We start from the raw sequence: 24,186 nt of genomic DNA on the forward strand, positions 1-24,186 counted from the left end.
GTGGAGAGTGAGCCGAGACATTGAAAACAGCGCGAGAGGAGAGTGAGCCGGGACATTGAAAACAGCGCGAGTGGAGAGTGAGCCGGGACATTGAAAACAGCGCGAGAGGAGAGAAAGCCGGGACATTGGAAACAGCGCGAGAGGAGAGAAAGCCGGGACATTGAAAACAGCGCGAGAGGAGAGTGAGCCGGGACATTGGAAACAGCACGAGTGGAGAGAGAGCCGGGACATTGAAAACAGCGCGAGTGGAGAGTGAGCCGGGACATTGAAAACAGCGCGAGAGGAGAGTGAGCCGGGACATTGAAAACAGCGCGAGTGGAGAGAGTGAGCCGGGACATTGAAAACAGCGCGAGTGGAGAGTGAGCCCTGGACATTGAAAACAGCGCGAGTGGAGAGAAAGCTGGGACATTGAAAACAGCGCGAGTGGAGAGTGAAACGGGACATTGGAAACAGCGCAAGAGGAGAGAAAGCCGGGACATTGAAAACAGCGCGGGACGAGAGAAAGCCGGGACAGTGAAAACAGCGCGAGAGGAGAGAAAGCCGGGACAGTGAAAACAGCGCGGGAGGAGAGAGAGCCGGGACATTGAAAACAGCGCGAGAAGAGAGAAAGCCGGGACATTGAAAACAGCGCGAGTGGAGAGTGAGCCGGGACAGTGAAAACAGCGCGAGTGGAGATTGAGCCGTGACATTGGAAACAGCGCGAGTGGAGAATGAGCCGGGACATTGAAAACAGCGCGAGGGGAGAGAAAGCCGGGACATTGAAAACAGCTCGAGAGGAGAGAAAGCCGGGACATTGAAAACAGCGCGAGTGGAGAGAGAACCGGGACATTGAAAACAGCGCGAGGGGAGAGTGAGCCGGGATATTGAAAACAGCGCGAGAGGAGAGTGAGCCGGGACATTGAAAACAGCTCGAGAGGAGAGAAAGCCGGGACATTGGAAACAGCGCGACTGGAGAGTGAGCCGGGACATTGAAAACAGCGCGAGAGGAGAGAAAGCCGGGAAATTGAAAACAGCGCGAGAGGAGAGAAAGCCGGGACATTGAAAACAGCGCGAGTGGAGAGAGAGCCGGGACATTGAAAACAGCGCGAGAGGAGAGAGAGCCGGGACATTGGAAACAGCGCGGGAGGAGAGACAGCCGGGACATTGAAAACAGCGCGAGAGGAGAGTGAGCCGGGACATTGAAAACAGCGCGAGTGGAGAGTGAGCCGGGACATTGAAAACAGCGCGAGAGGAGAGTGAGCCGGGTCATTGAAAACAGCGCGAGAGGAGAGAAAGCCGGGACATTGAAAACAGCGCGGGAGGAGAGAAAGCCGGGACATTGAAAACAGCGCTGGAGGAGAGTGAGCCGGGACATTGAAAACAGCGCGAGAGGAGAGTGAGCCGGGACATTGAAAACAGCGCGGGAGGAGAGTGAGCCGGGACATTGAAAACAGCGCGAGGGGAGAGAAAGCTGGGACATTGAAAACAGCGCGGGAGGAGAGACAGCCGGGACATTGAAAACAGCGCGGGAGCTGAGTGAGCCGGGACATTGAAAACAGCGCGAGTGGAGAGTGAGCCGAGACATTGAAAACAGCGCGAGAGGAGAGTGAGCCGGGACATTGAAAACAGCGCGAGTGGAGAGTGAGCCGGGACATTGAAAACAGCGCGAGAGGAGAGAAAGCCGGGACATTGGAAACAGCGCGAGAGGAGAGAAAGCCGGGACATTGAAAACAGCGCGAGAGGAGAGTGAGCCGGGACATTGGAAACAGCACGAGTGGAGAGAGAGCCGGGACATTGAAAACAGCGCGAGTGGAGAGTGAGCCGGGACATTGAAAACAGCGCGAGAGGAGAGTGAGCCGGGTCATTGAAAACAGCGCGAGAGGAGAGAAAGCCGGGACATTGAAAACAGCGCGGGAGGAGAGAAAGCCGGGACATTGAAAACAGCGCTGGAGGAGAGTGAGCCGGGACATTGAAAACAGCGCGAGAGGAGAGTGAGCCGGGACATTGAAAACAGCGCGGGAGGAGAGTGAGCCGGGACATTGAAAACAGCGCGAGGGGAGAGAAAGCTGGGACATTGAAAACAGCGCGGGAGGAGAGACAGCCGGGACATTGAAAACAGCGCGGGAGCTGAGTGAGCCGGGACATTGAAAACAGCGCGAGTGGAGAGTGAGCCGAGACATTGAAAACAGCGCGAGAGGAGAGTGAGCCGGGACATTGAAAACAGCGCGAGTGGAGAGTGAGCCGGGACATTGAAAACAGCGCGAGAGGAGAGAAAGCCGGGACATTGGAAACAGCGCGAGAGGAGAGAAAGCCGGGACATTGAAAACAGCGCGAGAGGAGAGTGAGCCGGGACATTGGAAACAGCACGAGTGGAGAGAGAGCCGGGACATTGAAAACAGCGCGAGTGGAGAGTGAGCCGGGACATTGAAAACAGCGCGAGAGGAGAGTGAGCCGGGACATTGAAAACAGCGCGAGTGGAGAGAGTGAGCCGGGACATTGAAAACAGCGCGAGTGGAGAGTGAGCCCTGGACATTGAAAACAGCGCGAGTGGAGAGAAAGCTGGGACATTGAAAACAGCGCGAGTGGAGAGTGAAACGGGACATTGGAAACAGCGCAAGAGGAGAGTGAGCCGGGACATTGAAAACAGCGCGAGTGGAGAGTGAGCCGGGACATTGAAAACAGCGCGGGAGGAGAGACAGCCGGGACATTGAAAACAGCGCGAGGGGAGAGTGAGCCGGGACACTGAAAACAGCGCGGGAGGAGAGAAAGCCGGGACATTGAAAACAGCGCGAGAGGAGAGAAAGCCGGGACATTGGAAACAGCGCGAGTGGAGAGTGAGCCGGGACATTGAAAACAGCGCGAGAGGAGAGAAAGCCGGGACATTGAAAACAGCGCGGGAGGAGAGTGAGCCGGGACATTGAAAACAGCGCGGGAGGAGAGGAAGCCGGGACACTGAAAACAGCGCGGGAGGAGAGAAAGCCGGGACATTGAAAACAGCGCGAGTGGAGAGAAAGCCAGGACATTGAAAACAGCGCGAGTGGAGAGAGAGCCAGGACATTGAAAACAGCGCGTGCGGAGAGTGAGCTGGGACATTGAAAACAGCGCGAGTGGAGAGTGAGCCGGGACATTGAAAACAGCGCGAGGGGAGAGTGAGCCGGGACAGTGAAAACAGCGCGGGAGGAGAGTGAGCCGGGACATTGGAAACAGCGCGGGAGGAGAGTGAGCCAGGACATTGAAAACAGCGCGGGAGGAGAGTGAGCCGGGACATTGAAAACAGCGCGAGGGGAGAGAGAGCCGGGACATTGAACACAGCGCGGTAGGAGAGAGAGCCGGGACATTGAAAACAGCGCGGGAGGAGAGAAAGCCGGGACATTGAAAACAGCGCGGGAGGAGAGTGAGCCGGGACAGCGAAAACAGCGTGGGAGGAGAGTGAGCCGGGACATTGAAAACAACGCGAGAGGAGAGTGAGCCGGGACATTGGAAACAGCGCGAGGGGAGAGTGAGCCGGGACAGTGAAAACAGCGCGAGTGGAGAGAAAGCCGGGACATTGAAAACAGCGCGGGAGGAGAGAAAGCCGGGACATTGAAAACAGCGCGAGTGGAGAGTGAGCCGGGACATTGAAAACAGCGCGAGAAGAGAGAGAGCCGGGACATTGAAAACAGCGCGAGTGGAGAGTGAGCCGGGACATTGAAAACAGCGCGAGTGGAGAGTGAGCCGGGATATTGAAAACAGCGCGAGGGGAGAGTGAGCCGGGACATTGAAAACAGCGCGAGTGGAGAGTGAGCCGGGACATTGAAAACAGCGCGAGTGGAGAGTGAGCCGGGACATTGGAAACAGCGCGGGGAGGAGAGTGAGCCGGGACATTGGAAACAGCGCGGGAGGAGAGTGAGCCGGGACATTGAAAACAGCGCGGGAGGAGAGTGAGCCGGGACATTGAAAACAGCGCGAGTGGAGAGTGAGCCGGGACATTGGAAACAGCGCGGGAGGAGAGTGAGCCGGGACATTGAAAACAGCGCGGGAGGAGAGTGAGCCGGGACTTTGAAAACAGCGCGAGGGGAGAGAGAGCCGGGACATTGAAAACAGCGCGGGAGGAGAGAGAGCCGGGACATTGAAAACAGCGCGGGAGGAGAGAAAGCCGGGACATTGAAAACAGCGCGGGAGGAGAGAAAGCCGGGACATTGAAAACAGCGCGAGGGGAGAGAAAGCCGGGACATTGAAAACAGCGCGAGGGGAGAGTGAGCCGGGACATTGAAAACAGCGCGAGAGGAGAGTAAGCCGGGAGATTTAAAAAGCGCGGGAGATTTAAAAAGCGCAGGAGCTGCGAGTCAGTGCGGAGATTTTAAAAGATCGCGGCCTAGTTTCGGGAGCCGTTCGGAGGAGGAGGAGCAGTCTCTGTCAGGGAGAGAACCTGAGAACATCTAAGACACTCAGTAGGTAAGAAGGTAAGTAAGTGATTTTCACTCATTTTTACTTTTATACCTTTTTCAAATTGTGTGTGTCGGGGGGAAACTGAAGTGACATCACAGAAAAGCTGTGACCTGAGTGGCTGGTTGGGAATCTACACTAAATTTCAAAGCTTAAGCATTGGTAACTAATTAAACATAATTACTTAATTATAATTTCGAGGGGTATCTGAGCCAGAGATCGGAGAGTACTTTCGTTAGCTTTCGCATTTATATTAGAAATCTAGTGCTAGGAAACAGTTAGTTAACAGTAACTTAAAAAAAATATATATATATATAAACATTTTTTAAAAAACTTTTAATTTTAATTAATTGATGCAATGTCAGTTAGAGGGGTGCAGTGCTCTGACTGTGAGATGTGGCAGATCCGGGAGGCTTCCAGCGTCCCGGATGGCTTCATCTGCAAAAAGTGCATCCAACTGGAGCTCCTCACAGACCACATGGTTCGGTTGGAGCAGCAATTGGATGCACTTAGGAGCATGCAGGTGGCGGAAAGCATCATAGATCGTAGTTATAGAAATGTGGTCACACCCAAGGTGCAGGCAGAGAAATGGGTGACCACCAGAAAGGGCAGGCAGTCAGTGCAGGAATCCGCTGTGGTTGTCCCCCTCTCGAACAGGTATACCCCTTTGGATACTGTCGGGGGGAATAGCATATCAGGGGAAAACAGCAACAGCCAGAGCAGTGGCACCACGGCTGGCTCTGATGTTCAGAAGGGAGGGTCAAAGCGCAGAAGAGCAATAGTAATAGGGGACTCTATAGTCAGGGGCACAGATAGGCGCTTCTGTGGACGTGAAAGAGACTCCAGGATGGTATGTTGCCTCCCTGGTGCCAGGGTCCAGGATGTCTCCGAACGGGTAGAGGGCATCCTGAAGGGGGAGGGCAACTAGGCAGAGGTCGTTGTACATATTGGTACTAATGACATAGGCAGGAAGGGGCATGAGGTCCTGCAGCAGGAGTTCAGGGAGCTAGGCAGAAAGTTAAAAGACAGGACCTCTAGGGTTGTAATCTCGGGATTACTCCCTGTGCCACGTGCCAGTGAGGCTAGAAATAGGAAGATAGAGCAGCTAAACACTTGGCTAAACAGCTGGTGTAGGAGGGAGGGTTTCCGTTAACTGGACCACTGGGAGCTCTTCCGGGGCAGGTGTGACCTATATAAGAAGGACGAGTTGCATCTAAACTGGAGAGGCATAAATATCCTGGCCGTGAGGTTTGCTAGTGTCACACGGGAGGGTTTAAACTAGTATGGCAGGGGGGTGGGCATGGGAGCAATAGGTCAGAAGGTGAGAGCATTGAGGGAGAACTAGGGAATAGGGACAGTGTGGCTCTGAGGCAGAGCAGACAGGGAGAAGTTGCTGAACACAGTGGGTCTGGTGGACTGAAGTGCATATGTTTTAATGCAAGAAGTATTACGGGTAAGGCAGATGAACTTAGAGCTTGGATTAGTACTTGGAACTATGATGTTGTTGCCATTTCAGAGACCTGGTTGAGGGAAGGGCAGGATTGGCAGCTAAACTTTCCAGGATTTAGATGTTTCAGGCGGGATACAGGGGGATGTAAAAGGGGTGGCGGAGCTGCGCTACTGGTTAGGGAGAATATCACAGCTGTACTGCGGGAGGACACCTCAGAGGGCAGTGAGGCTATATGGGTAGAGATCAGGAATAAGAAGGGTGCAGTCACAATATTGGGGGTTTACTACAGGCCTCCCAACAGCCAGCGGGAGATAGAGGAGCAGATAGGTAGACAGATTTTGGAAAAGAGTAAAAACAACAGGGTTGTGGTGATGGGAGACTTCAACTTCCCCAATATTGACTGGGACTCACTTAGTGGCAGGGGCTTAGACGGGGCGGAATTTGTCAGGAGCATCCAGGAGGGCTTCTTAAAACAATATGTAGACAACCCAACTAGGGAAGGGGTGGTACTGGACCTGGTATTGGGGAATGAGCCCGGCCAGGTGGTAAATGTTTCAGTAGGGGAGCATTTCGGGAACAGTGACCACAATTCAGTAAGTTTTAAAGTGCTGGTGGATAAGGATAAGAGTGGTCCGAGGATGACTGTGCTAAATTCGGGGAAGGCTAATTATAACAATATTAGGCGGGAACTGAAGAACATAGATTGGGGGCGGATGTTTGAGGTCAAATCAACATCTGGCATGTGGGAGGCTTTCAAGTGTCAGTTGAAAGGAATTCAGGACCGGCATGTTCCTGTGAGGAAGAAGGATAAATACGGCAATTTTCGGGAACCCTGGATAACGAGAGATATTGTAGGCCTCGTCAAAAAGAAAAAGGAGGGATTTGTCAGGGCTAAAAGGCTGGGAACAGATGAAGCCTGTGTGGAATACAAGGAAAGTAGGAAGGAACTTAAGCAAGGAGTCAAGAGGGCTAGAAGGGGTCACGAAAAGTCATTGGCAAATAGGGTTAAGGAAAATCCCAAGGCTTTTTACACGTACATAAAAAGCACGAGGGTAGCCAGGGAAAGAGTTGGCCCACTGAAGGATAGGCAAGGGAATCTATGTGTGGAGCCAGAGGAAATGGGCGAGGTACTAAATGAATACTTTGCATCTGTCTTCACCAAAGAGAAGAAATTGGTAGATGTTGAGTCTGGAGAAGGGTGTGTAGATAGCCTGGGTCACATTGAGATCCAAAATGACGAGGTGTTGGGTGTCTTAAAAAATATTAAGGTAGATAAGTCCCCAGGGCCTGATGGGATCTACCCCAGAATACTGAAGGAGGCTGGAGAGGAAATTGCTGAGGTCTTGACAGAAATCTTTGGATCCTCACTGTCTTCAGGTGATGTCCCGGAGGACTGGAGAATAGCCAATGTTGTTCCTCTGTTTAAGAAGGGTAGCAAGGATAATCCAGGGAACTACAGGCCGGTGAGCCTTACTTCAGTGGTAGGGAAATTACTGGAGAGAATTCTTCGAGACAGGATCTACTCCCATTTGGAAGCAAATGGACGTATTAGTGAGAGGCAGCACGGTTTTGTGAAGGGGAGGTCGTGTCTCACTAACTTGATAGAGTTTTTCGAGGAGGTCACTAAGATGATTGATGCAGGTAGGGCAGTGGATGTTGTCTATATGGACGTCAGTAAGGCCTTTGACAAGGTCCCTCATGGTAGACTAGTACAAAAGGTGAAGTCACACGGGATCAGGGGTGAGCTGGCAAGGTGGATACAGAACTGGCTAGGTCATAGAAGGCAGAGAGTAGCAATGGAAGGATGCTTTTCTAATTGGAGGGCTGTGACCAGTGGCGTTCCACAGGGATCAGTGCTGGGACCTTTGCTGTTCGTAGTATATATAAATGATTTGGAGGAAAATGTAACTGGTCTGATTAGTAAGTTTGCAGACGACACAAAGGTTGGTGGAATTGCGGATAGCGATGAGGACTGTCAGAGGATACAGCAGGATTTAGATTGTTTGGAGACTTGGGCGGAGAGATGGCAGGTGGAGTTTAATCCGGATAAATGTGAAGTAATGCATTTTGGAAGGTCTAATGCAGGTAGGGAATATACAGTGAATGGTAGAACCCTCAAGAGCATTGAAAATCAAAGAGATCTAGGAGTACAGGTCCACAGGGCACTGAAAGGGGCAACACAGGTGGAGAAGGTAGTCAAGAAGCCATACGGCCTGCTTGCCTTCATTAGCCGGGGCATTGAGCATAAGAATTGGCAAGTCATGTTGCAGCTGTATAGAACCTTAGTTAGGCCACACTTGGAATATAGTGTTCAATTCTGGTCGCCACACTACCAGAAGGATGTGGAGGCTTTAGAGAGGGTGCAGAAGAGATTTACCAGAATTTTGCCTTGTATGGAGGGCATTAGCTATGAGGAGCGGTTGAATAAACTCGGTTTGTTCTCACGAAGGAGGTTGAGGGGCGACCTGATAGAGGTCTACAAAATTATGAGGGGCATAGACAGAGTGGATAGTCAGAGGCTTTTCCCCGGGGTAGAGGGGTCAATTACTAGGGGGCATAGGTTTAAGGTGAGAGGGGCAAGGTTTAGAGTAGATGTACGAGACAAGCTTTTTACGCAGAGGGTAGTGGGTGCCTGGAACTCGCTACTGGAGGAGGTGGTGGAAGCAGGGACGATAGTGACATTTAAGGGGCATCTTGACAAATACATGAATAGGATGGGAATAGAGGGATACGGACCCAGGAAGTGTAGAAAATTGTAGTTTAGTCGGGCAGCATGGTCGGCACGGGCTTGGAGGGCCGAAGGGCCTGTTCCTGTGCTGTACATTTCTTTGTTCTTTGTTGTTCTACCACGTGGCACTGGTAGCAATCCTGTGATTACTATCTCTGAGGTCCGACTTTTTAACTTGGCTCCTAACTCCCTCAATTCTGCTTGTAGGACCTCATCCCGTTTTTTACCTATATCATTGGTGCCTATATGCACCACGACAAGTGGCTGTTCACCCTCCCCCTTCAGAATGTTCTGCAGCCTATCTGAGACATCCTTGACCCGTGCACCTGGGAGGCAACATACTATTCGGGAGTCTCGTTTTCGACCACAGAAACGCCTGTCTACTCCCCTTACAATTGAATCCCCAATGACTATAGCCCTTCCACTCTTTTTCCCGCCCTTCTGTACAGCAGAGCCAACCACAGTGCCATGAACCTGGCTACTGCTGCCTTCCCCTGGTGAGCCATCTCTCCCAACAGTATCCAAGACGGTATACCTGTTTTGGAGGGAGATGACCGCAGGGGACACCTGCATTGCCTTCCTGCTTTTTCTCTGCCTTTTGGTCACCCATTCCCTGTCTCCCTCAGCAATCCTAATCTGCGGTGTGACCAATTCGCTAAACTTGCTATCCACGACCTCCTCAGCATCGCGGATGCTCCAAAGTGAGTCCATCCGCAGCTCCAGAGCCGTCATGCGGTCTAACAGGAGCTGCAGCGGGACACACTTCCCGCACGTGAAGGAGTCAGGGGCATCGGCCGCGTCCCTGAACTCCCACATTGAGCAAGAGGAACATAACACGGTCTGAGATGCCCTGCCATTTTTAATCTTAAGCTTAACTTAGTCCAACTATAATATCAAATAATCGATAATTGAAAAATGAAAAAAAAATGAAAAATTGTTACCAATCACACGATAAAAAGAAATAGAAATAGAAAAACCTTACCTTATCAACACACCACAGGCTTTTTTTTTTGGTTAGAGGAGGAGGGCGGGTGGGAGACACTACACGTGTAGTGTCTCGGGTTCAACCACTGCCCAAATATATCAGTTCACTCCCCTTCCCAGAGCACAATTCGACCGCTCCCACTCAGCTCCTCCCTCTCACCGCTCTTGTAAGGTAAGTTTTTAAAAAGGGAAACTTACCTTCCCGACAGCCCCCTGGTTACTGCTCTCGCTGCTACCGCTGAACAACTGAAGCAACTATGTTACTGTGAATAGCCCCTAATCGCCACATTCCGACGCCTGTTCGGGGAGACCGGTACGGGACTTAAGCCCACGCTGCTGGCATTGTTCTGCATTACAAGCCAGCTGTTTAGCCCGCTGTGCTATGGGTATCAATTGACTTTCACCCACCAGCTCTTTAGCAGTGTGATCCTCTATAGACATTGACATGGACTCTGGCAAGGCATCCTCTTTGGAAAATTCTTTAGGGACAACAGGAGGTCAACTATGTGATACATCGGTAGGTTCAGTGGAACAAAGATCTGAATGCTGCTCAGCTGATAGAAACACAGCCAACACCTCTAAAAAGGCAACAGAGACTTCATATGGTACGTCTATCGACAGGAAAGACACATCATCCTCCAGTGCCTTTACCTCTAACAGCTCACTCAGCGTTGCAAGGCTTCTTCATCACTTTCTTCCTCATCACTTTCTTCGAGGAAGAGCCAATTCTGATCCAGCATGTATTCCTGGGGATGGTCACCATCTGTTGCAGTGCCTCCTGTATCCACCACCTCTGGCCACCCTTTTTGAAGAACTCAGAGATTCATAACTTCCTCATCTGTCCTGAGACTAAATGATGGTGCCTATAATAACTTGCTCTTCAGCTTCTGAAGGCTGAAGTTCCATTGGCTCCAAATAAAAGGTTGAAGATTGTTGCATGAAATCCTGTAATTTTGTTTTTTCTTGACTTTCCATTTCTTGGATGGAATATGTTTCATAAATAATTTCTGGTACCCTACTTTGAATAAAATTGATAGGCTTGCAGAAACGCTTGAAATATTCCGTTTTTCTGCTCTTCCTGGCATCTACGCTGGGTTTTCGCTCCACGATGCAAGCATCTCAAATTGGCTGCCCACATGGAGTTTCCCACCCTTTCACCTTTGGCAAGCTTTCTTGTGGGAGAGGCAGCTGCCTGTGGGTCTCCCCAGTTAATGAAATCATGTAAAGCCTTGGAGTCACACCAAATTATAGCCCAATTAAATTCTCTAAGATTAGCCTGCTTAGCTTGGACCGCTTGATCCAAAGTAAATTCATTTTTGGTCTGCAGAAAGCCAGGGAATTTGTCATCTTGATCACCCACTACTGTGCGATCACAAATTAGCTTGTCCTTCAGCACGGCATGCCCGCAGGAACTATTTACGTGATATAGGTCGTTTAGAACTAATTCAATCGATTTCCCCTGGTTGTTGCGAACATTAGTCAAAGTTTCCTCATTCTGTTACTAAGTTTCGTTTCAGGCTCAAATAGGAGCCAAAGTTTAAAGAATGGTCTCAAAGTCCATGGTGGACTCCTCCACGCCTTGCCTGAGGAAAGCCTCTCTTCTATTGGACCTACAGCAGAAAGCAAAGAACTGACTTGATGCTTTTGCTGTTTTGAGTAAAGGCCTCATACTGCTCAGCACTGGAAAAATGACATTTCCATAACACCCATTGCTGACCTCTCTGGGAGCCTTTGAGGTAGTCAAATGGGTTGGATAGAGATAGAGACTGCTCATCAGGTATGTTCATCATTACCTCTCTCTACTGTCAGTTTGTTGCGAGCTGCTATCAAGATTTCCTTCACTCTGTTCCTTCAATAACACCAATGTATTTTTTACATAAATATCTCCATTGCTGTCACAGTGCTGTGAGATGGTCCTTCTATATCTGGATTCCAGGTGGTATTTGATGAGTAGAAAGATTGCAATAACCTGATATCTGCTACCAGTTGATAACTAGTGTGATAACTCTCACGAGGATCATGAGGAATCACTCATTGATCTCCGTGTGGGGCTCGTTGAGTATGAGTTCCCATGGCAACGGGCTGAGGCCTGTACAGCTGGGACTCGTTATTGAGCCTTTTAAATATTGTCCCAGATGCAGACTGGGGTTCCTGTTAGTCCCGGGCAGGTACACTGATGTTTTCTGCCACGGCTGCGGCTTAAATTTTGAATTAAAATCTATTTGATTTAATCTTTCTCTTCGTATCTACTGGATTATTAAAATTTTACCACATCTAAGCAGGTTACACAGTAGGCATGTTGCCCCTATAGACATGGGGTGGTATTCTCCCCTACCCAGCGGGGTTGAGGGGTCCCGGCGGGATGGAGTGGCAGGAACCACTCCAGCGTCGGGCCGCCCCAAAGGTGCGGATTTCTCCGCACCTTTCGGGGCCAAGCCCTCACCTTTAAGGTCTAGGCCCGCGCCGGAGTGGTTGCCGTCCCGCTGGGGTGGAAGGCCTTTGGCACCACGCCAGCAGGGGCCGAAGGGACTCCGCCGGCTGGCGGATGTCCGCGCATGCGTGGGCAGCGGCTGCTGACGTCATCCCCGCACATGCGCAGGAGGGGGTGTCACCTCCGCGTCGGCCATCGCGGAGGCTATGGCTGACGCGGAGGGGAAAGAGTGCCCCCATGGCACAGGCTCGCCCGCGGATCGGTGGGCCCCGATCGCGGACCATGCCACCGTGGGTGCGACCCCCGGGGCCAGATCGCCTCGCGCCGCCCCCCAGGACCCCGGAGCCTGCTCCCGCCGCCTGGTCCCGCCAGTAAGGTAGGTGGTTTAATTCACGCCGGCGGGACCGGCATTACAGCAGCAGGACTTCAGCCCATCGCGGAATGGAGAATCGCCGGGGAGGCCCACCGGCGCGGCGTGATTCCAGTACACGCCAAATCTCCGGTGCCGGAGAATTCGGCTGCCGGCGAGGGCGGGATTCACGCCACCCCCTGGCGATTCTCTGACCCGGCGGGGGGTCGGAGAATCCCGCCCATGATGTTCCACCTTCTCTCTCTTTTGAAAGTCGAACAGATGACTGACTGATGTCAGTGGCACATCATTACCTTTGTCATCCATTAGCATATCCTATCTGTTAGCCATTTACACTGCAATCACCTGCAGCAAAATTATAGAGCTGGTTCTGCTGCCAACTAGTGTGAACCCAGGATTCATTTTTTGGCCCAATAAAGAACAAAGCCAAAAAAACGTACAGCACAGGAACAGGCCCTTTGGCCCTCCAAGCCTCCGCTGCCCATTCTGCCAGTATAACCTAAAACCTTTTACACATCTGGGTCCAGTAACCCTCTATTTCCATGCTATTCATGTATTTTCCAAGACGCCCCTTATACGTCACTATCGTCCCTGCTTCCGCCACCTCCTCCGGTAGCGAGTTCCAGGCACCCACTACCCTCTAGGCACCCACTACACTCTGTGTAAAAAACTTCCCTTGCAATCGCCTCTAAACTTTGCCCATCGCACCTCAAAACTATGTCCCCTAGTAATTGACTCTTCCATCCTGGGAAAAAGCTTCTGACTATCCACTCTGTCCATGCCCCTCATGATTTTGTAGACTTCTATCAGATCGCCTGTGGAAGGGAAGTTAATGAGTTACCAATTTAGAAGCATGCTGGGAACATTGACTATATTTTAACACTGCTTTTGAGCGAAAATATGTACGTCAAGTAATGTAAACTAAATACTGCTTAGTATTTTGTACTCTGCATGATTATGATAATAAGTTGTTCTTCCGAAGGACAACAAAATGCATACTCGAATTGTTTTTAAACCAAGGGCAAAACATTCATATTTCCTCTTGCGTATGTTCCAAAGCTTTATCTCTTCAAAGTTGTTTATTTCACACGATAAATATAATGGCTTTTGACTGCATAACTCAGAGTGCAGTGCCTTGGCTTTGCAGCTGAATCACTCTCTCTCCACAAGTATATTTGTGTAAATAAATTTCCTTAAATCGAACCTCGAAGAATTTGTCTTTATTATGATTTCCACGATATCGCCCCTCAACCTCCGTCGTTCCAGTGAGAACAAACCATGTTTATCCAACCTCTTCTCATAACTAATGCCCTCCAAACCACACAACATCCTGATAAATCTCTTCTGTATCCTTTCCAAAGCCTCCACATCATTCTGGTAGTGTGGCAAGCAGGATTGTGTGCAATATTACAAATGTGGCCTAACTGAGGTTCTATACAGCTGCAGTATGACTTGCCAATTTTTATACTCGATGCCCTGTCCGATTAAGGCAAGCATGCCATATGCCTTCTTGACTACGTGACCACTTGCGTTGCCTTTTTCAGTGACTTGTGGACTGTAGACTCTGATCCCTCCCCCTGTCAATACTTTAGGGTTCTGCCATTTACTGTATATTTCACACTTGTACTAGACCTTCCAAAGTGCATTACCTCATATTTGTCCGGTTTCAACTTCATCTGCCATCTCTCCGCCCAAGTCTCTAAGTCTGCTGTATCCTCTGACAGTCCTCATCGCTATCTGCAATTCCATCAACCTTTGTTTTGTCCATTAACTTACTAACCAGACCAGTTACATTTTGCTCCAAATCAGAGCTCACCTCTGATCCCGTGTGACTTCTCCTTCTGTACCAGTCTGCCATGAGGGGTCTTGTCAAACGTCTTACTAAAGTCCATGTAGATAACATCCACTGCTCTACCTTCATCAATCATCTCTGTTACTTCCTTGAAAAACTGAATCAAGTTAGTGAGACATGACCTCCCCTTCACAAAACCATGCTTCCTCTCGCTAATACAGCCACTTACTTTCAAATGGGAGTAAATCCTGTCTCGAAGAATCCTTTCCAATAATTTCCCTACCACTGAAGCAAGGCTCGCCGGTCTGTAAAATCCTGCATTTTTCTTGATACCCTTCTTTAAAAAAGGAACAACATTAGCTATTCTCCAGTCCTCTAGTACCTCACCTGTAGCCAGTAAGGATACAAAGATTCCTGTCAATGATGTGTTGGGTGTTCTGGATCCGTGCAACACATACAGGTCACCAACACTTGAAATAGTGCAACACTATTTTATTGAATCATTAACTATTTAACATACTCTGACTGTAGGTTAACACGATACTAGCTTTAACTAAAGACCTTTGCCTTGTCCTAACCAGTCGATGCACTCAGCACATGGTGAACATCTGTGCTGCAGGCTGTGAGCTCTGTCCTCCTAGCTAGCTGCAGCTCGAATGAGCGGGAACTCTGATGCCCCCTGTCTTTATAGTGTGTGTGCTCTAACTAGTGATTGGCTGCGGCATTGTGTGTGTTGATTGGTCCCACTGTGTGTCCATCAGTGTGTGTCTGCACCATGATATACTGGTGTATATTATGACATCCCCCCTTTTATAAAAAATGTACCTGTGTGGTAATAAATAGTGTATGGTGAGAATGTCCCTGACTACGTGTGTGCAAAATATTTACAGGACTATGTACATGAGAACTAAGCTATTTACATGGGAAGGTGCCTGGTGCAGAAAAACAGTATGCAACAAGAATAACGAGATGAACACTATATACAAATCATGTAAACGATTAAACGGAAGAACAGGACAAATCAGAAAGTCCATCAGTCCACAAAGTTCACAAATTAAGCCTCTAAGGTGGGCGACGAATTCTGGTTGACCGCCTCAAGGGTGGGTCGGGAGCTACCGGCTGAAGAGTGGGCATAACTGCGTCAGAGTGAGGAGGATGCAGAGTGACAGGGATCTCTGCATAGTCCATGGCACGGTCAGCAGGAGGGCGAGGCAACAGTGGAGGAACACGTAGCGAGCGCGGAACGAGACGAAGGGCACGTCGATTGCGTTGCAGAATGGAGCCATCCGGTAGACAAACCAGGAACGAGCGGGGGGGGGGGGGGGGGGGGGAGGGGGGGGGGGCACCTGCCGAAGGACCACAGCGGTTGCAGACCAGCCACCATCCGGAAGATGGATGCAGATGTTGTCATCTGGAGCCAGAGCAGGGAGATCAGCTGCACGGTAGTCATGAGCCGCCTTGTGCTGTGCATGAGACAGTTGCATCCGGCGAAGGACCGGAACGTGGTCGAGGTCTGGGACGTGAATGGACGGCACCGTCGTCCCCAGGGTGCGACCCATGAGCAGCTGGGCTGGCGACAGGCCAGTGGACAGTGGGGCGGAGCGATAGGGCAGCAAGGCAAGGTAGAAATCGAACCCAGCATCGGCAGCCTTGCAGAGGAGCCGTTTGACTATGTGGACACCCTTCTCCGCTTTGCCGTTGGATTGGGGGTACAAGGGACTGGATGTCACATGTGCAAAATTGTACCGCCTGGCAAAGTTGGACCATTCCTGGCTTGCGAAGCAGGGGCCATTGTCCGACATAACCGTGAGTGGGATGCCGTGTCGAGCAAAGGTGTCCTTACAGGCACGGATGACTGCAGACGCTGTGATGTCGTGCAACCGTATCACCTCCGGGTAATTTGAAAAGTAGTCCACAATCAGGACATAGTCTCTATGGAAGCGCTGACAGGTGGGGCAGTTGAGCACTGTGTTGGCTTTGTCGTCATTAATGCCGGGCCAGTACACTGCCTCTCGGGCCCGTCGGCGGCACTTTTTCACGCCAAGATGGCCCTCGTGTAGCTGTTCCAGGACGAGCTGGGGCATGCTATGCTGGATAACAATGCGGTCCAGTTTTAGAAGAACCCCGTCTACTACCGCCAGATCATCTCCGACGTTATAGAACTGAGGGCATTGGCCCTTGAGCCACCCGTCTTTTAGGTGGCACATGACGCGCTGTAGCAAAAGGTCAACCGCCGTCTCGCAGCGAATGTGGACGAGGCGTTCATCCGTGGCAGGTAGATTGGAGGCAACGAAGGCCACATGGGCATCAACCTGGCAGATGAATCCCGCTGGGTGACACGGAGTGTTGACTGCCCTGGAGAGAGCGTCGGCAATGATGAGGTCTTTGCCTGGGGTGTATACCAGCTGGAAGTTGTATCACCAGAGCTTGAGAAGAATACGCTGGAGGCGAGGCGTCATGTCATTCAAGTCTTTCTGTATTATATTGACCAGCGGGCGATGGTCGATGCGCGTGGGGTTCTGGCGGGCGCCAGGTCCCGAAGGGAGACTGTATCTTGCCGGCCGTCAGGGAACGCCACGTAGGTGTACTGGGGGTTAGCGTGCAGCAGGTGGATCCTCTCGACCAACGGGTCTGACTTGTGCGCCCGCACGTGCTTCCGAAGCAGGATTGGTCCAGGTGTCGCTAGCCAGGTTGGGAGCGAGGTCCCGGAGGAGGACTTCCTGGGGAAAACAAGGAGACGTTCATGAGGTGTCTGATTTATGGTTGTACAGAGCAGCGACCGGATGGCGTGGAGGGCCACCGGGAGGACTTCTTGCCAGCGGGGGACTGGGAGATTCCTGGACCGTAGGGCCAGTAGAACAGTTTTCCAGACCGTCTGTTCTCCCTCTCCACCTGTCCGTTTCCCCAGGGGTTGTAACTGGTCGTCCTGCTCGAGGCGATGCCCTTGCTGAGCAGGAATTGACGCAGTTCGTCGCTCATAAAGGAGGACACCCTATCACTGTGTATGTACGCGGGGAAACCGAACAGTGTAAAGATATCCTGGAGGGCCTTGATGACGGTGGTTGTGGTCATGCCTGGGCAGGGGGTGGCGAATGGGAACCGGGAGTACTCATCAATCACGTTCAGGAAATACGTGTTGCGGTTGGTGGAGGGGAGGGGGCCTTTGAAATCCATGCTGAGGCATTCAAAGGGACGGGAAGCCTTTATCAGGTGCGCCCTCTCTGGCTGGTAGAAGTGCGATTTGCACTCCGCGCAGTTTTGGCAGTCCCTGGTGACTGTCCTGACCTCCTCGATGGAGTAGAACAAGAACAAGAAACTCGTCTGGATTAAACTCCATCTGCCATTCTCCGCCCAAGTCTCCAAACAATCTAAATCCTGCTGTATCCTCTGACAGTCCTCATCGCTATCCGCAATTCCACTAACCTTTGTGTCGTCTGCAAACTTACTCATCAGACCAGTTACATTTTCCTCCAAATCATTTATATATACTTCAAACAGCAAAGGTCCCAGCACTGATCCCTGTGGAACACCACTGGTCACAGCCCTCCAATTAGAAAAGCATCCTTCCATTGCTACTCTCTGCCTTCTATGACCTAGCCAGTTCTGTATCCACCTTGCCAGCTCACCCCATCCTCCAGTTAGCCCCTAGGTTGTCGGCGATGCGGAGCGGCGGCGGGCTGATGTTGTCCATGTTGCAGGATGACGGAATGCTGGCGGAAGGCAGATCACTTGCAGGTAGGTCTAAGAAGTGCTAATATCCCTCAACTCCTGGTGTCATGATGTGTTGGGTGTTCTGGATCCGTGCAACACATACAGGTCACCAACACTTGAAATAGTGCAACACTATTTTATTGAATCATTAACTATTTGACATACTCTGACTGTGGGTTAACACGATACTAGCTTTAACTAAAGACCTTTGCCTTGTCCTAACCAGTCGAAGCACTCAGCACATGGTGAATGTCTGTTCTGCAGGCTGTGAGCTCTGTCCTCCTAGCTAGCTGCAGCTCGAATGAGCGGGAACTCTGATGCACCCTGTCTTTATAGTGCGTGTACTCTAACTAGCGATTGGCTGTGGTGTTGTGTGTGTTGATTGGTCCCACTGTGTGTCCATCAGTGTGTGTCTGCACCATGATATACTGGTGTACATTATGACAGTCAAGGCCCCAGCAATTTCCTCCCTTGCCTCCCTCAGTATTCTGGGGTAGATCCCATCAGGCCCTGAGGACTTAATGTCAGAGACAATGTCAGAGTCCTAAAACCCACAGTAAAAGTCAACCCATCACGTCACCAATTGTTGTTTTGAAGTGACCTTTGATCTACATTGTTTATGTAAGGATGCATCATCAGTAGCATGGAGCTACTACGATTGGATTGGGGTTGTTTATTGTCACGTGTACCGGGGTACAGTGAAATTGTTCTGCGTGCAATCCAGGCAGATCATTCCACATATGAAAAAAAACATAGCGCACATATAAATACACAATGTAAATAGACAGACACAGGCATCGGGTGAAGCATACAGGAGTGCAGTACCTCTCAGTAGAGAACATGCGTGAAGAGATCCGAACAGTCCATAAGAGGAGTCTGGTAACAGCAGGAAAGAACCTGTTTTTGAATCTGTTAGTGCGTGTTCTCAGACTTTTGTTTCTCTTGCCCGATGGGAGAAGTTGGAAGAGTGAATAAACCAAGTGGAACGGATCTTTGATTATGCTGCCCGCTTTCCCAAGGCAGCAGGAGGTGTAGGCAGAGTCAATGGATGGGAGGCGGTTTTGTGTGATAGACTGGGCTGTATTCACGACTCTCTCTAGTTTCTTGCGGTTTTGAGCTGTGGTGCAGCTAGTTAGGATGCTTTCAATGGTGCATCTGTAAAAGTTGGTAAGTGTCAATGTGGACATGCCGATTTTCCTTAGTTTCCTGAGGAAGTACAGGCGCTGTTGTGCTTTCTTGGTCATAGTGTCGACTTGGGTGGACCAGGACAGATTGTTGGGGATGTGCACACCTAGGAATTTGAAGCTGTCAACCATCTCCATCTCGGAACCATTGAAGCAGACACGGGTGTGTACTATACTTTACTTCTTGGAATAAATGACGAGCTCTTTAGTTTTACTGACATTGAGGGAGATATTGTTGTTGTTACACCACTCCACTAGGTTCTCTATCCTGTATTCTGACTCAACATTGTTTGAGATCTGACCCAATACGGCTAGGGTGTCATCAGAAAACGTGTAGATGGAGTTGGAGCCAGATTTTGCCACACAGTCGTATGTGTTTGGGAGAATAGTAGGGGGCTAGGTACGCAGCCTTGTGCAGCCTGGCATTTAGGACTATGGTGAAGCAGGTGTTGTTGTTTATCCTTACTCATTCTGGTCTAGGAAGTCGAGGATCCAGTTGCAGGGGGAGGAGCCAAGTCCTAGGTTTTGATATGAGTTTGGCTGGGATTATGGTGTTGAAGGCAGAGCTGTAGTCAATGAATAGGGGCGTCATTCTCCGACCCCCCAGAGGGTCGGAGAATGGCCGTTGGCCGCCGTGAATCCCGCCCCCGCCGGTTGCCGAAGTCTCCGAAGGGAGAAAAGTCGGCGGGGCGTTAATGTCGACGCTGCCGTCGGAGAATGTCACGGGTCTGCGCAAGGCTGCCGATTTTCGGCCTGCCGATATTCTCCCTTCCGGATGGGCCGAAGTCCCGTCGACGTGATGACCGTTCACGTCGACGTAAATTAAATCTCCTTTTCATCGGTGTGACCCTGTGCTCCAGGTTCACGCCGACCAGCGTGGAGGTGAGTGACGGCCTGGGGGGTTGGCTCTGGGCAGGCGATGGCGTGGCCGCAGTCTGAATGCGTGAGGAGAGGTGTGCCTCGGGTTGTGTGTGTGTGTGTGTGCGGCGGCGGGGGGGGGGGGGTGGTTAGAGTAGGCTGGGCTCCGGGGGAGTGCTGGGAGGGGGTCCGTGCCGGGGAGGGGGATGGGGGGGGGGTGTCCTTGCCGGGGAGGGGGATGGGGGGGTCCGTGCCGGGGTGGAGGTTGGGGGGGGGGTCCGTGCCGGGGTGGAGGTTGGGGGGGGGGGTCCGTGCCGGGGTGGAGGTTGGGGGGTGGTCCGTGCCGGGGTGGAGGTTGGGGAGGGGGGGGGGTCCGTGCCGGGGAGGGGGATGGGGGGTCCGTGCCGGGGTGGAGGTTGGGGGGGGGGTCCGTGCCGGGGAGGGGGATGGGGGGTCCGTGCCGGGGTGGAGGTTGGGGTGGGGTCCGTGCCGGGGAGGGGGATGGGGGGTCTGTGCCGGGGTGGAGGTTATGGGGTGGTCCGTGCCGGGGAGGGGGATGGGGGGTCCGTGCCGGGGTGGAGGTTGGGGGGGGGTCCGTGCCGGGGTGGAGGTTGGGGAGGGGGGGGGTCTGTGCCGGGGAGGGGGATGGGGGGTCCGTGCCGGGGTGGAGGTTGGGGGGGGGGTCCGTGCCGGGGAGGGGGATGGGGGGTCCGTGCCGGGGTGGAGGTTGGGGTGGGGTCCGTGCCGGGGAGGGGGATGGGGGGTCTGTGCCGGGGTGGAGGTTATGGGGTGGTCCGTGCCGGGGAGGGGGATGGGGGGTCCGTGCCGGGGTGGAGGTTGGGGGGGGGTCCGTGCCGGGGTGGAGGTTGGGGGGGGGGGTTCCGTGCTGGGGTGGAGGTTGGGGGGGGGGGTCCGTGCCGGGGTGGAGGTTGGGGGGAGGGGGTCCGTGCCGGGGTGGAGGTTGGGGGGGGGTCCGTGCCGGGGTGGAGGTTGTGGGGGGGTCCGTGCCGGGGTGGAGGTTGGGGGGGGTCCGTGCCGGGGTGGAGGTTGGGGGGGGGTCCATGCCGGGGTGGAGGTTGGGGGGGGGGTCCATGCCGGGGTGGAGGTCAGGGTGGGGGGGTCCGTGCCGTGGTGGAGGTTGGGGGGGGTTCCGTGCCGGGGTAGAGGTTGGGGGGGGGTCCGTGCCGGGGTGGAGGTTGGGGGGGGGGGTCCGTGCCGGGGTGGAGGTTGGGGGGGGGTCCGTGCCGGGGTGGAGGTTGTGGGGGGGTCCGTGCCGGGGTGAAGGTTGGGGGGGGGGTCCGTGCCGGGGTGGAGGTTGGGGGGGGGGTCCATGCCAGGGTGGAGGTTGGGGGGGGGTCCATGCCGGGGTGGAGGTCAGGATGGGGGGGTCTGTGCCGTGGTGGAGGTTGGTGGGGGGGGTTCCGTGCCGGGGTGGAGGTTGGGGGGGGTCCGTGCCGGGGTGGAATTGGGGGGGGGTCCGTGCCGGGGATGGGGGGTCCGTGCCGGGGTGGAGGTTGTGGGGGGGGTCCGTGCCGGGGTGGAGGTTGGGGGGGGGGTCCGTGCCGGGGAGGGTGATGGGGGGTCCGTGCCGGGGTGGAGGTTGGGGGGCGTCCGTGCCGGGGAGGTGGATGCGAGGGCAAGTGAGTTGGTCCACCTGGCCAGGTGCCAGCCTCCAACAGTTGGACCCATGCGGTCCATGCCACCTGGCTGGGGGGAGGAGGGGATATGGGCAATGATGACATGTCGTCGTTCCCCTCCCCCCCACCAGGCCGTCATGTTTTCTGATCATCCAGCGATGTTGGCCGCCGTGGCGGCAGCCGCTCATGTCTATGTTGCCCTGGATGAGGAGGAGGAGGAGCGTGCCAGAGAGGCGGCGCAGGCTGCCGCAGAGGGACAGTCGGCAGCCGCCCAGGCTGGAGGGACACCTGACCGACAGGACGAGGATGGGGAGGAGGACGTCGCGGCCCCACGGCAACGGAGGCACCCGAGGGCGCCCCGTGTGTACCGGCTCCGGCAGTCATACCAGGACCTCACGGACCGGGAATGCAGGAGGAGACTCCGGATGAGGCGGGAAACCGTGGCACACATCTGCCACCTGCTGGCATGCCTGTCACCGCGTGGCACTGGCGGGGGACACCCTCTCCCCGTGTCCGTCAAGGTTACGGTGGCCCTGAACTTTTATGCAACGGGGTCATTCCAGGCACCGAGTGGGGACCTGTCCGGCATATCGCAGACATCGGTGCATCGGTGCATCCGGGCAGTGACAGATGCCCTATATGCTATGGCGCACCGCTACATCCGCTTCCCCGTGGACCGGGCCAGCCAAGATGCCCGGGCCGTGGGCTTCTCTGCCGTGGCCGGGTTCCCCATGGTCCAGGGCGCGATCGATGGGATGCACGTCGCCGTGCGGCCACCTGCAGATAACAGGGCCGTGTTCACCAATAGGAAGGGGACCTATTCGATGAACATACAGGTGGTCTGTGACCACCGCATGATGATCCTGCACGTCTGCGCCCATTACCCAGGCAGTGTACACGACTCATACGTGTTGTCGCGGTCATCCATCCCCGGCATGTACGAGGGACGCCATCCCCGGCTGAGGGGCTGGTTGCTGGGCGACAGGGGCTACCCATTGCGATCGTGGCTGATGACGCCTATACAGAGGACACGCAATGAGGCGGAGAACCGCTACAATGATACCCATGTAGCGACAAGGGGAGTGATAGAGAGGTGCTTTTGCATGCTGAAGATGCGTTTCAGGTGCCTGGATCTCTCTGGGGGCGCCCTCCAGTATCGGTCAGATAGGGTCGGCCGCATCACTGTGGTGTGCTGCGTCCTGCACAACATAGCCCAGCAGAGGGGAGATGTGCCGCAGGCAGAGGAGGGCGGAGTGGAGGAGCAGCAGGAAGAGGCGCAGTCCTCCCCAGATGAGGGGGATGGGGGTAATGGTCAGGGCAGACGGGGTAGACACAGGCGGGTGGCTGTCCACCGTTACCGGCTGGCCCAGCGGGCACGGGACAGACTGATAGCCGCCCGCTTCACTGACTAGATGGGCGTGGGAATCGGGTAGTATGGCCACAGACCGCACACCGTGGCAACAGCCGACCACCCACACCCCCACCCCTCCACCCACCCAGCACCCTCACCCCCCTCCCCAACCCCACCCACCCCAACCGCATGCACACCACCCCCCCCATTGCCGATCCACCTGCGGCACAACGGGCCGGGCTCACACAGTTGCGGGTGGACGCGTGTCTATTGCAGGCCATGGAGGATGATGACAACCCGCCCTGCGGTGAGCTCCTGGCTCTACATCGTTGGACTATGTCGGACCCATGGCCACAGTACCACCATCCACCCGGACCATCCCTGCATGCGGCTGTGACACTGCAGCGCACGGTCCCGTCCTCTGCCCGGGGGATGTTGATGGCGGCCCAGGGGGAAGGGGGCAGACTCACCTGGGGCTGAGGTAAGACCACCCCTCACACACACACTTGCGCTCAACGTACATGACACCCCCGCACGCTTTGGACAGAGCACAAAGGCAGCTTCTGTAGGTGTAACATTGACTTTAATAACCAAACGAGTTCATGCACGTGCCCTAGCCCCTAAAACTCATCTGTGCCCTTCACCCGTGCCAACTTACTCAGTGTCTAATTGTTTGGCCTTACGGGCCCTTTGACTACGTCTATGTGGTTCCCCAGACGGTACAGCAGAACTGGAGGTGGACTCCTGTGATTCCTGCCCTCTGACACTGGATCCCTTTGGCGGCCGTTTCCTGGGGCGTCCTGGCCTAGATGGGCCAGGCTGCGGCCCGGGCGACTGGGATGGCGAGCTGCCAGACTGTCCTGCCCATTGCCCACCCGATGCACCTGGGACGGAAGGGGGGGAGTCCGAGGTGTCGCGGTGTACCGGGACCTCCCCTACAGGGGGAGCCGGGACGGACCACATCACCTCCTCCTCCCTCGAAGTGCCCGATGGCCCCCAGGCCTCTACATGGGTGGGGGATGCGAACGGACTGGCCATCCGACGCCCCCCCGACATCTGGCGCTGCCAGTCCTGGAGGCCCGTGCTGGTATCGACAGGGGTCTGCAGGTTTGCAGCCCTGGAGCTCAGGGAGTTGGCAAACCCTGTCTGTGACAGTGCGACGCCGGCTCGCACATGGCCACTGGCGCCGATGCCCTCAGCGATGGCCTGCTGAGACTGGGCCATGGCCTGCTGAGACTGGGCCATGGCCTGCAGAGACTGGGCCATGGCCTGCAGAGACTGGGCTA

The sequence above is a fragment of the Scyliorhinus torazame genome, chromosome 4, assembly GCF_047496885.1.
Source record: "Scyliorhinus torazame isolate Kashiwa2021f chromosome 4, sScyTor2.1, whole genome shotgun sequence".
Taxonomy (NCBI): domain Eukaryota; kingdom Metazoa; phylum Chordata; class Chondrichthyes; order Carcharhiniformes; family Scyliorhinidae; genus Scyliorhinus; species Scyliorhinus torazame.